Raw genomic sequence first — 12,683 nt, forward strand, 5'->3', positions numbered from 1 at the left:
GTGTTCATAATTGTTAAGTTTCAGTCCGACTTGAGCGTCAGTGGAATTGAGACGTGTTTTATGCAATAAGAAAGTGAAAGTGGAAATTTACAAATATAAGTAATTGCTTGTAGTTAAAAAAAAGGTGATTAAAGCCGAGCTTGACGTGCAAACAAAAAATAATAATAATAAGAATAAATATAGAAAATAAAAGTAATTGGTTTAGCTTCTGCAACACAGAGTTGTTACAAGTGTTTTCGCCATAAGATTAATATTGTAGAAAAAACGAGAGGAGAACGACTGACCGGTTCAACGGGTCACTTATATCATCACACAGCCAAGTAAGGGAGGCAAACAAACCAAAGTAAGAAATCCAAAATCAGCCGACAGATAATGAATAAGCTATGCATGCAGGCATAAATCAGCTGCAGTTGAAATCTATTTTGAAATTATTTCAAAATTACTGTATAAAATTGTATTTTTCAATCATTTCCATGCAGTTCGTGCACTTAATTTTTCCACGCAAAAATAAAAAAGATAAATAAATAGCCTTGCTACTTGGAAGCAGTAATTGCCAATAATTCGCATTATGCGCAACAAAAATGCAAACAAATAAAATTATTTATTTATCTACTTTACGCTCTCCGTCGCGCCCACGCAATCACCTTGCGCTGGCTTGGCCGCGCGTCGCTCTGACTTTCGTGAATTTGCAGCGATTTAGGCGTTTTTGGGGAAAAACCACAAATTACTTAATATAAGTACGGGTCCTCATACATACATACATTTATATATACATGTATATGTGTATACATATGTACAAACTATTTGTTCGACGTACGCTTTACAAGCCGCTTCACTTTAAAACCCGCTGGCTGCCATATTTGTAACAATAATGAGTGTATCGTATTTGAAATGATTTTTTTAATGCCTTGTACACCTATTTTATGTAATTTTTTTAATGTTTCTTTGTTGTCAGGCTTGTGTGTGCATTTTTCATGGCTGGCATTTCCCCACATTAGCATTAAAAATGCTTTAAAAGCGGGCTCTCTTCAAGCCGCTTCTGTATTCAAAGTGGCGCTATCTCGAAACGTTTCTACACCGTGTGTCAATATAGGCGAGAAAGGTGGCTATAAAATATGAAATCACTGGTTGCAATCTAAAAATAATTCAATCTAAAAAACTGCTTCTAATTTATTTCATTTGTATGAATCTTATAATTCAGTTGAGCTTGGATTGAACTTTAAGGTTAATAAAAAATATTTGGTGATCTGAGTGCCATTCACGACCTATCAACATGTTTGCCTCACTTAATTTATGAGAAATCATTGAGTTTCTAGTACACAATCTACATAAATGAAATAAAAGCGGCTTAGTTCCACCACTAATAATCTATAAACATTAAACGGGCAGCTTTTTGCGGAGAAAAGGATGTCTGCAATATTTCTGATCGGTAACTCAAATACTGTGGACTAGCTTGCGTATTTACAAATAGGCAGACTGACCGACCGACATGGCTATATAGGCTCAGCTCATTTTAATATATACATTATAGGGTTCCTGAGCACCCCATAGGGGTGTGTTACAAACTTCATGGCAAACTTAATATTGGCTGTTCAGGGTATAAAAGTTACTCCAGAAAGCTATCTAATAGACTAGTGCAGAAACCTTTGGAAACGATAAAAAAGAAAGAAACTCATAATATATTGAAAACCATCGAAAACGAAAGCTAAAATGTCAAACATTAAAGAAAAATAATTCACGGTCGATCTGCGGTCGGTAAAAGGACCAAATAACCTCAAAAATTATAGACATTTTATTTTTAATTTTTAAAAATTTTTCCTCTCGCAAAATTGGGTGTAAACTAGCTTCTTATGTTCCAAACACACTGTAGATTTTTGTTTTAATATTTATTTTTTCTCCTTATATTTATCTAATGTCAGAAAAAACTGCTATTTTCATTCAAAAATTCCGACGTCAAAATATCATATTTTTTAAATTAAGCTTTATGTTCGTTGATCTTCTTTCTGATGGTTTAAACAATATATATGTACATACATTACTGTGAAAAATTTTCTCAGAAAATGCAAACGATACCCCCTATACTTATAAACAACAATAAAATGGCAAATCGAAAAAAATATCAAATTGAAGTGAAATTGGACACATTCATGCCTTTTTATGTAAGTTTCGATGTAAGTTTCGAAATATATAAAAAATATAGTATATTTCATCATTAGGGCCCTCATTAGCTTGAAAAACTCCAAGAAGAAGTCATTTTGGAAAGAAATACAAAAGTGGATCCGTTTATTTCAGTTTGACGACAGTTTATTACGAGTATAAAAGCATTATATGAAAAATCTAAAATTTATTTCGTTGTCTGTTGGTAGAAGGTGAATTTTAATACGGCCATATCACAACCGCTAGAACACTCAGCAGGGTTTTTGGCCTCTCCAAGAAATCTCAATTAAGTTATGGTATGTTCAGAAAAAAAGTATATTTTCTTCTAATAACGGTCGCCTAGTAATGTATTTCCATCAGAAGGAGCAGAAAAAGAAGAAGGAGCAGAGCTGCAAACGCCCTTACAGACATGTAGACTTTTGTTGACGTCCTTGAATACGATGTATCTCCACTTGATACCTTTTCTTGCAACTAGACACGAAAACTGGTGGTATTTTCATATAAAGTGGAATGCTCCTCGAAACTTTCGGTAAATCAACATCTCACTGGGAGACAAATCTTTGGTATAGTTTTGAATTTCAAAGTCATTTCTTTATACTTTGGAGTCATTTGCTTTCCTCTTAGGAAACAAAGGCACGCTACTGGATGAGTGGTGATTTTTAGCCATTCTGAAAAGTTGCTTTAACTTATGAAAATATATTTTTTTTGTAAAAACTAAGATTTTTAAAAATTTTTTGTAATTGCATTCGTTCAAACACCACAGCAAAGTTGGTCAATATTATATTTTAAGCACATACTCGTAAGTCTCCCGTTTTATAATATCAGCTTATGTTTTCGCCGAAAGGTTAAGTTGATAATGTTAATACAACTGTAAAACTTCAGTATTACTGACTGGTTTTACCTAAAGATAAATGCAATATGCAACTTTATATTACATATACATACATTAGGATGGGTCAAAAAAAACTAATGTTGTTTTTTGCAGTAAATTTCCTACAAAACTAGAAGCTTTCCGATTTATAATAACTTTTCTTTGCTATGTTATAAAATTCATAAGAAAAAACATTGTCTTTAAAATAATCGATATTTTAAACGATTAGGTCGTTTTAGACCTTCTTTAAAAAGCATTCAATTTTCTACGAAGTCTATAAAACGATTTTTTTTAAATAAGTAGGCAACAAGATACAATTTTTTTTAACTGTTCATAAGAAAATATAGAAAACCGAAAAAAATCGATTTTTAGACCCACCCTAATATGCCTACAAGATTCATACGTAGACTTGTTAATACGAGTACATTCATATGTACATAAGTACGAATGTACAAAATTTCACTTTGCAACATTCAAAAATGCATTTTGTGCTATTTTCCGGTTTTCACTTCCTTTTTGCACACATTTGTACTTGTACATATGTACATGTGTAGATATATTTATAAAAACAAAACCTCTCTGTGCGCATCTGCTCACCAGCCGCAGATCCGGCTTCGAGCCAATGAATTGACTTTATTCATGTGTTTTTGGAGGTTACGCGCACCGTAAAATGTTGTTTCAATTGTTTTGCAGCAACCGTGCAAGACAAGACCAACCATTTGTATGTAAATACGTGAGTTTGCACAAAATAAAACGTGAAAAGCTGTATGGATAAATAAATATATGTATGTATGTACTCACATTTTGTTGACACAAAAATTAGCACCACATTCAACTCGTTTAACCCGCCGGGAGCCGGATTGGGTTACATGTAGTTGTTGGAACTAGTAAAGAAAAATTTGTATAAAGTTCTTGTGTTCTTTTTATTAACAAAAGTACTTAGGTACCTAATTAGGAAAAATTGCAGCCGTTTTGAGTAACAGTTGGAATAATTTTTTTTCTACTAATCCACTTTTTAAATATTAGTCATGATATTTAAAATCAAATTTCACTCTAATTGCTTTCGTCAAACCGGCTGTTAGACTAATTATTTCCTTATTTTGAAAAATATAACATAAATATAAGCAAAGGTCTAAAAGACCCAGTGACACGAACAAAGGGTTAAATATATTTAATATTTGCTTTTTTATTATTCAGATTTTTCAGTATGAACTGAAGGCGGAACTCCAATAGAATAAATAGAAAAAAAGCGAATAAGGTGCTCTGTACTTCGTTACTCGTTATATGATATATACATACATTTTTGAAGGTGATCCATTTCTAGGTTCCCTACTTTTTTAAAGAAAAAACACAGGAACTTCAAATTTAATGAGGAATTTTTATTATCATTCAAAATAACATTTTTAGGCATTTATTTTTTTAATATTATCTTTTTCAATTATTGGCCGCGGCTACGCTTCAGATGGTCCATTCGTTAAGCCCAATTTCTCTATATAAATCCATTGGTTGACGCGATGTGTTGGAAGTGGCGCAGTCGTTTTGAAAGAAAATATCGCCGAGATCACAAGCTTCATTTTCAAGGATCAAATAGTCGGTTATTGTGCCGCGATAACGGTCGCCATTGACGGTAACGTTCTCAACGGCAATATTTTTGAAGAAATGTGGACCAATGATTCCACCAGCCCACAAACCATACTAAATGTATCTTCTAGATGAAATTGAAGTTCTTGAATCTCTTCAGGTTGCTCTTCATCCCAATGTGGAAATTTTGCTTGTTTACATACCCATTGAGTCAGAAATGAGCCTCATCACTAAACAAAATTTTGCTCGAAAACGTCGGATCTTCTTGGAACTTTTTAAGAGCCTATAGAGCGAAGCGATGTCGTTTAGGAAGGTCAAGCGGCTTGAGTATTTTGCACAAGCTGTATTTTGTATGCTTTCAATTTAAGATCTCGACGTAAATTGCGCCAAGGCGTTCCATACGTCAGTCCGCGTTGCTGCCAGCGGCGCCGAATCGATTCTCCACCGTTAGCTACGGCTGTTAATTTTTTTCACTGCGTGCTGAATGTGGTCTATTCGGTCGAATATTATCCAATAATGAATGTTGGGTCTCAAGAAGGGTGAATAGTACGCTCATTAAGCTGATTGTGTTGACCATAAGTTGAGCGAAGTGCGTGAAACAGATTCTTTGCAGAACCAGAATTATCGGAATAAAATTAAACGATTTGTAAACGATTTTCAGGCGTAAGTCTTTCCTTGATGAAATGAAAACAATACTGAACAAAAAAAAAAACATGTCATGACTTACGCGTGATCTGTCAAAAAAGGCTATTGAAGAAAGTCAGTCTACTTGGATCACCTGTCATGTCGCCTTTGTATCGATAAGTGGTCACGGGATCTTCTGAAGTAAAAGTAACCGCAATCTATTTTAGTAAAATTTATAAAATATCACAACTGTTCAACAAAGAAACCCATACTTTTGAAAACTCTATTCGAACGGACTCGGCGGTATTAACTTTTACCTTTTGCTGGAGTCCGCAGACTTTTCGATGCTGAAATTGAACTATTTCTCTTTATAATCCAGCAGTGTTACTGGCATTGACTTATAATAACATTTCTTAAAGGAGAAGCCACGTTTACTAAGGCATCGAACGGAAACCGCTTGTAATTAAACAGTTTTCGGGGTCAAAAAGTTATACTGATTGCAAATATAACTTCAAGTTTGGAATGAAATCCTCTACTATAGAAATTTGGAGTATATGGCATTATAAACAACCGATAGGTCAACCCTGCGAAGCAGATTATGCTGAAAAAATGCAGAAGCTCTTTAATACTTGCCATTTTGAATTAAACAGCAACAAGAAAAGATAATCCTGGGTAATATACCATGAAATTTTTGTTATGTATGTAGGTTTTGATAAATGCTTTTGTTGTTGGTTTATTATTTAAAAATTAATACTTTCGAAGCGCGAAAGAGCTCTTTAAGTGGAAATGTGCATACATACATACATATGGTACATAAGCAATTCATATTAAACATAAAATCCCTTATCTTTTTTTTTCAAGAAAAGTCGTATTTGCATACATACGTATATATACGATTAATTATGGTAAAAACCCGATGTTTTATGATTATTGCGAATCTTATGTAGAATGCTTTTATTTCATGCAAATTCTGATTAATTTTTTATATTGTAAGAGTGCGAGTAGTTATAAGCTATAATTTGGTATTCCACCCGATACAAGAGCTTTAGAAAAAGATTTAATATTAATTTGTTAAAATAGCTTAAGTCAATTTTAGCTTTTCCAGTAATTTCAAGCGATTTAAGCTACTTCAATATATTACCAACTGGCTCTAGATCGCAATAAGCTTGAGCGTGAAACCGGTGTCTGTATGTCTGTACATTCATAAAATATATTGAAACAGTCGCTCACGCAAATGGGAACCTTCTAATATTCTGTCAATAAAATATTTATGTTTATGATTTTAATAGCTAAAGGCACGACTAATAATTGAGGATTTCCCCATCATTAAGAAAAAACGTTGGAAACTAATTATAAACTTCTTAAATACTTCGGGATTTCCCAAGTGTGCCCACATTGAAAGGCTATCTGCGACATTAAGTGTATTTAGTTAACATAAATAGTTCACGTACAAATAAATTAATACTATATATAGGGTGTTTAAACAATTGGTTTGACTTTAAATTGACATGAAGCAGAGAATTTGTTCGTCAGATCTCCAGTTACTTATTCTTATGAAACTCTTGTTCCCATTTGTAATAGCATAGAAGTTGTTGCGAATTACGGTCTAGTTTGCGATTGATTTCGTTTTTTAAGATATTGACATTGTTAAGTATCAAGCAGAAATCCAAACCGATTTATTTCATATAACATCGATTCACACATTCGTAAGAGCTTTACAGCAGTAAGTTATACCTTTTTCATAGCGTCGAAAACTGCTAAGTACTGTATTTTTAATCAAACTTCAACTTAATTTTAATATGGACCAATTTGGTCGACAACTTTTTGCCATTTTTCCGCTAGAGACATTATTCCATCAGTGTAAAACTTTTCTGGTTTCTCGACGAAAACGTGCGACAAGTAATTTTCACAGGCTTCTCTTGAAGCCAACTTTATTATATTAAGGGAGTTCTGCATTAACCGAAACAAATGGTAGTCCGATGGTGTGAAGTCAGGGATACATGGTGGATGCATCAAAACTTCCCAGTCAAGTTCTCCCAGTTTTTGCTGAGTCATCATCGATGTGTGTGGTCTAGCGTTGTCCCTTTGTGTTGATCAGTTCTGGCCGTTTTTTTTCGGTTGCTTGCTTCAATCTCATCAGATGTTGAATGTAGAATCAATCGTTTGACCAGGCTGGAGCAGCGTGTAGTGGATGATTTCCTTCCAATCCCACGCAACACTGAGCAAAACATTTCGAGACATCTATTTAGGTTAGTTTGGTAGGCTCATCCACGCACAGACCAATTTTGGTCCTTTGCGACCATTGTTCTCTGTGTGTTTATCCTACAGTCATTTGATCGATTCTGTCGATGCATGAGTTTTCCAAAGTTGATGACGTTTTCGGAGGACAGCTCTACACCACTCTTGGCAATTGGTCCACTATCTCAGTGCCTTCAATGGCTATGTGACCAACTATCTTTATTTATGTTTACTTTGAACCTTCTTTCCCATTAAAAAGTGGGATCATGTAGTCGGTGCTTGCCAAACCGGCCTGCCGTGGTGTCAAACCCAGACTCGCTCGCGATGCCCAATTGTGGACTGTATTGAGAGTGGTGGTCTGACAGACCTACAACTTAGCTGTCAATAATTTTTCTTACAGGGTATGTTCGAGTACTCCTGCAATTACTTTGAGATCTTATTTGTTTGGACTCGTTTTCGTTAAAACAGAAATGCCAAAATAGCAATACAGCTTTTCTTACTTTCTTTGGCAATCCAATTAGTCCAACTCATTATGAAATGTACGCGCATGCTGAAACTGCTTTGGGCGCTTAATCACAGTAAAGACTGCTGTTTTCCGTCGGCTATAGTATTATAGGCCTTCATACATACATATTTTCATGTATAAATAAAGGTATTTGTCATGCCTGATGTTGCACAAGATTTGCGCATCGACAACGTTTATGTTTATGACCGATGCTCTTTGTACGGCGCTGAAGATTATACGGAGAGTGTATAATATGTGTATATATACATACATACATACTTATTATATGCCCATTATAGTAAGCGTACTACGAGTATACACAACTCGTGAATCATTGTTTGTCCAAGTAGTCACAACCCGTTTTGCCGTGGCTACTTTTACTTACAACTGTGACGTCACTAACTTTTTATTGTGAACCAGTTAACGACTTTTTCATAATTTTTTTTACTCACGAAACCATAAAAAATGTCGGCTTTATTTATTTAAATAGCAATATGTGTTGTATGCACTTTTTAAAAGGGGGAATATCGAGGTCTTGTACGTTGACTGTGACACACCGCCGGGAATTCCAGTGTAATGACGTTAGATTTGCAAAAAAAGATCTTATTTTCCCAACTTTAACTTGGGAACCATATGAATGTCTTATTTTGAAGTATGCCATCCTGCTATGCATAGCTTTAAGTTTCTAATCTCTAACGATCTGTTAGAAATTATTTTTCTTTGTGGAAAATTAATACTCATTGAAGGGCGATACTTAGTCTTCCCTTGACAGTCAAGTCTACGTAACTTGAAAAGGCTCAAATTTGTTTCGCCCAGGGATTGTCAATGCGGCAGCCTTCCTCAAAACTATTTGGGAAATGTTTCCACCATACAACCACTAAACTGGCGCTAATATTTTCCGAATCCGAGCATTTTGCTTGCTGGGTTGTTGCTGTCACTTTTTTAATGATTATCGCACGAGAAATACTTCACTTACTAAAGTCATATGTGATTGTTTATATTTCCACAACAACATTACATTATTGGCGTTGCGAAACTTTCACTTTTTATTGTTGTTGTTGTTGTTATATTTGCAATAATTATTGTAATTGCAACACTTTAATGCCGTTACGTAGCTGATCTGAAGTGAATTCGTAAACTTTTTGCTTAGATACAAGTACTAAGTCATTGCTAAAATTATTCCAGTCTCTTTCGTATGAATCACGCTTTTCCAATTTATAATGACAGTTACCCGAATTAGTCACAGCGACTCATTAAGAAAATGGGACGTAATAATCACGTGTTTGCCAAGTTTTTATCGCGCAACCCATTTAATTTTATAATTTCCGAGACGAGGTTCTTGCACTTCGTTGGCATTACAACCGCGGGTCGGTCTGTACCGTTAACATAAAGGGAGTTGCTTCTAAATTGTCTACAGATCCCAAAGTATCATCTATTGGGAATAGTTATTCTGCGCTTGATCTCCAGGCTTAGATTGTTGATGGAGTTTATGCTAGTTCCGAGATCGACAAAGTTCTTCTCTTCAAATTTATAGCTGCCAACAGTAACGTAGTTTCCAAGAGATGAGGATTCTTTGTGTGTGTGGTCTCCAGACACTTCGTTTTACACATGTTCTCTACAAGACCAACCTCTTTTACTATTTTTCTGGGCTGGAAAAAACTTGCGCTGACGGCACTGTTGTTAAGGTCTACGATGTCAATATCATCTGCGGGCCACAGTAGTCCTTGCCCTTTTTACAGTATTATCTTAAAGAAGGCGCGCTATAGCAAACTATCCGGTCTAAAACCTCGTCGGGTCGAACGGCTCCCAGAGAGTCGCCTTGTCTGAAACCTCTTTTGGTATCGAACAGCTCGGAGAGGTCCTTCCCGATCCTGACGGAGATTTTGGTCAAATTCAGACATAGCATCATAGAACAGCTCTTTTCCATGCTGTCAAAACCGACGAAGAGGTGGTGTGTGTCGATGTACTTTTCATGGGTCTTTTCCAAGATTTGGTGCATGGTGCATGTCTGGTCGGTTGTCGGAAATTTTAGGCCTAAAGCGACACTGATAAGGTCCAATCAGTTTTTTGACAGTGAGCTTTACTCTTTCACATAATACGCTCGATAGAACATTAAATGCAATGTTGAGGAGGCTTATTCCACGGTAGTTGGCGCAGATTGTGGGGTCTCCCTTTTTATGGATTGGGCAGAATAGACTTAAATTCCAAACGTCGGGCATGCTTTCCTTCGCATATATTCTACAAAGAAGCTGATCCATCGGCCCCGCCGCTTTGTTGTTCTTCAGACGGGCAATTACTATTCGAACTTCTTCATGGTCGGGCAATGGAATGTCTGGACTATGGTCATCTCCTGGGGAATCCAGTTCGTTTGCTCTTGAAGCTATGCTTTCTCTGCCATTTAGCAGGCTGGAGAAGTGTTCTCTCCATAACTTTAATATACTCTGCCGGCCAGCTTGTCATGCTCTTCGTACTCACTCATTTCGGCCTCTCTTTTTTTTTGTTGTATTTGATTGTAAAGTTTGCAAGGTACGCAGTCTGTTTTCTTCCACTGTAACAGAGCACTCCTCATTGTATCAGCTGTTATTTTGCCTTTTCCGAAAACGATTGGTTTCGTTTGTAGCTGTACGTAAGGAGTTTGAAATGCCGTCCTCTCATATCAAGTTGATGAGTGCTCTCAGAGAGCAGGAGTGGAAGTCGAGTAGAAAATAGTTCGGCTGTCTGTTATGATTGCAGCTTCTCGACGTCGAAACTTCCTTGTGTTTGTTGACATGAGTTTTTTGCTGCACAGAGGCGGGTGCGTGCCTTGGCTGCCACAAGATTATTACATATCGATGCAAAAGCTCGAATAGCCACTTTACCCAGAGCACTCTCATACCCAAATGTACACGTTCAGTAGATATGTATCTTTAGAGTGCAAGAAAGATTATGTTAATTAAGTCATATAGTAAGTTCAATAAATCAATTTTTCAATTACACTAGCAAATTAAGCCGACCAAAGCTTACAATTATTTTGAAGGTTTGGCGATTTGTCAATTATTTCTCCTTGCTCGTAAAGATAAAAAAACGATTTATTGCAGATTTACTGAAAGACAAGGTTGACAAAATGCCGTTATTGCAAAAAAAAAAAAATATTTCTGCGTTTACTTCCAGCGCAATTTACAAAATATGAAAACCCATACGCTAATTGGATTGTGGGTGCGTGCTAACCAGGTGGTCGCACTGACATTTTTTTATTTACTTCTTGTTTTCTATTGCACATTCTTCTACAGACAAACGTTAAAGCGAAAATACATTTTAATGTATGCGGGAGCGGACTTGACACATGCCGCGGCCACGAGTTTAAGACACCCAAAATATAACGATCATAATTTAGCCAGCAAAGTCACATAGACTGATCAAAATTGGTTTCTTGTTTTAGTCTACTTTTTTTTATTTTCAATATTCTTTATACTTTAATTCTTAAGATTTGGGACAATAATTTTAATACAAATGTTTCCTTTGATCGACGGATCTCTCGAGATGATGAGAGTTTATGGAAAATATTATTGTTTTTATAGTGAGTAGTAAAGTATATGTCTGGGCTGGTAAATCCGGTCGGTAAGCAAGACGTCTAATCTTCACGGTTGGCAGTAAATAGTAAGGTTCTTATATATGAGCTCAGCTAACCACGTTCTGGCTTTTGTTTCGCCGATAACGAAACAAATCATTCCATATTTCGAAATCTTTTGTAAAGCAGTGTGTACAGGTATTTTTTCAAATTTTTCATTACCTTAATTCGACCGCTACTGAGATACGAACATGTGACGGTTAGGTTAGGTTAACTAGGTGATCAAAGATCGCCCATGTACTACTATATGTCGTGCTTTGTGATGACATAGAGACGAATAACTCCTGTGTTCAAACTATAAATTAGCAAAACGCTTCCATTCCCGCCAGCTCAGTGTGATGTCTGAAAGTATGCGCCTCCAAGTGTTTAAGTCTTGACCTCCCAAACGTGGGACAGTCAAGAAGGCAGTGTTGAGTTGCTTCCACCTCATCGTCTTCCATACAGCTTCTGTAGTTGCCGTCTGGTAGGATTCCCAGCCTTACTGCTTGGACGTCAATACGACAATGGCTCGTTAAAAGCCCCACAACTAGGGAGAGGCTAGTCTTACTGAGAACAAAGAGATAATCTGAATGTTGTTCAGAGTTAAATTTTACCAGAACTTGTTGAATACTTTTGTAGACCCATATAACAAATCCACATTTATAAAATTACTTCCATGTCTAAAATAATTTCGGAGTACATTTCTTTCAAATGACAGTGAAACCTATATAATGGATGTGAATTTATGTCAAGGACTGTTTACTCAGCAGCCTCAACCGAATTATTTAAGGAATAATTTGCTTCAGTATTAGAACTCAGAGCCTTCCTAAAGGTTTTCAACAACATCTAGCCTTAGAAAGTTTTCGTAACTTATACTAGCCACTGTATAATGTTCTAAGTAACTCAGATTTCTCAAAAACAAAAAAAAATACATCTTATAGACAAAGGAACAACTTCAGGAAAGTACGAGTATAGGTAACGAAATTGTATGCCTCTTTGTTTCTACAAAGCACGACGGGTGGCCGTAATACACCCCTGTGCATGTTTCGCTTGTAAATCGTGCTTGATCACAGCCTATACAGAATCGCAGCTGCGGAATTTTGGGCCAAATGAGTCAAGTT

At 36.0% G+C, this 12,683-nt stretch overlaps 1 protein-coding gene across 2 annotated transcripts in view; it reads left to right on the forward strand.

The window, feature by feature from the left end:
• The window catches only part of LOC105221985 (serine protease inhibitor 88Ea), a 16,035-nt gene continuing 3,352 nt past the window's right edge, over positions 1-12,683 (forward strand). The window contains exon 1 of one of the 2 annotated variants that reach the window (XM_011199136.4): positions 1-320. The gene's annotated coding sequence lies outside the window, so the exon portion shown is untranslated. Of the gene's footprint in view, positions 344-12,683 lie in introns of both variants that reach the window. The other variant, XM_011199134.4, reaches the window with a different exon arrangement.

Source organism: Bactrocera dorsalis, chromosome 2 (genome assembly GCF_023373825.1).
Source record: "Bactrocera dorsalis isolate Fly_Bdor chromosome 2, ASM2337382v1, whole genome shotgun sequence".
NCBI lineage: Eukaryota > Metazoa > Arthropoda > Insecta > Diptera > Tephritidae > Bactrocera > Bactrocera dorsalis.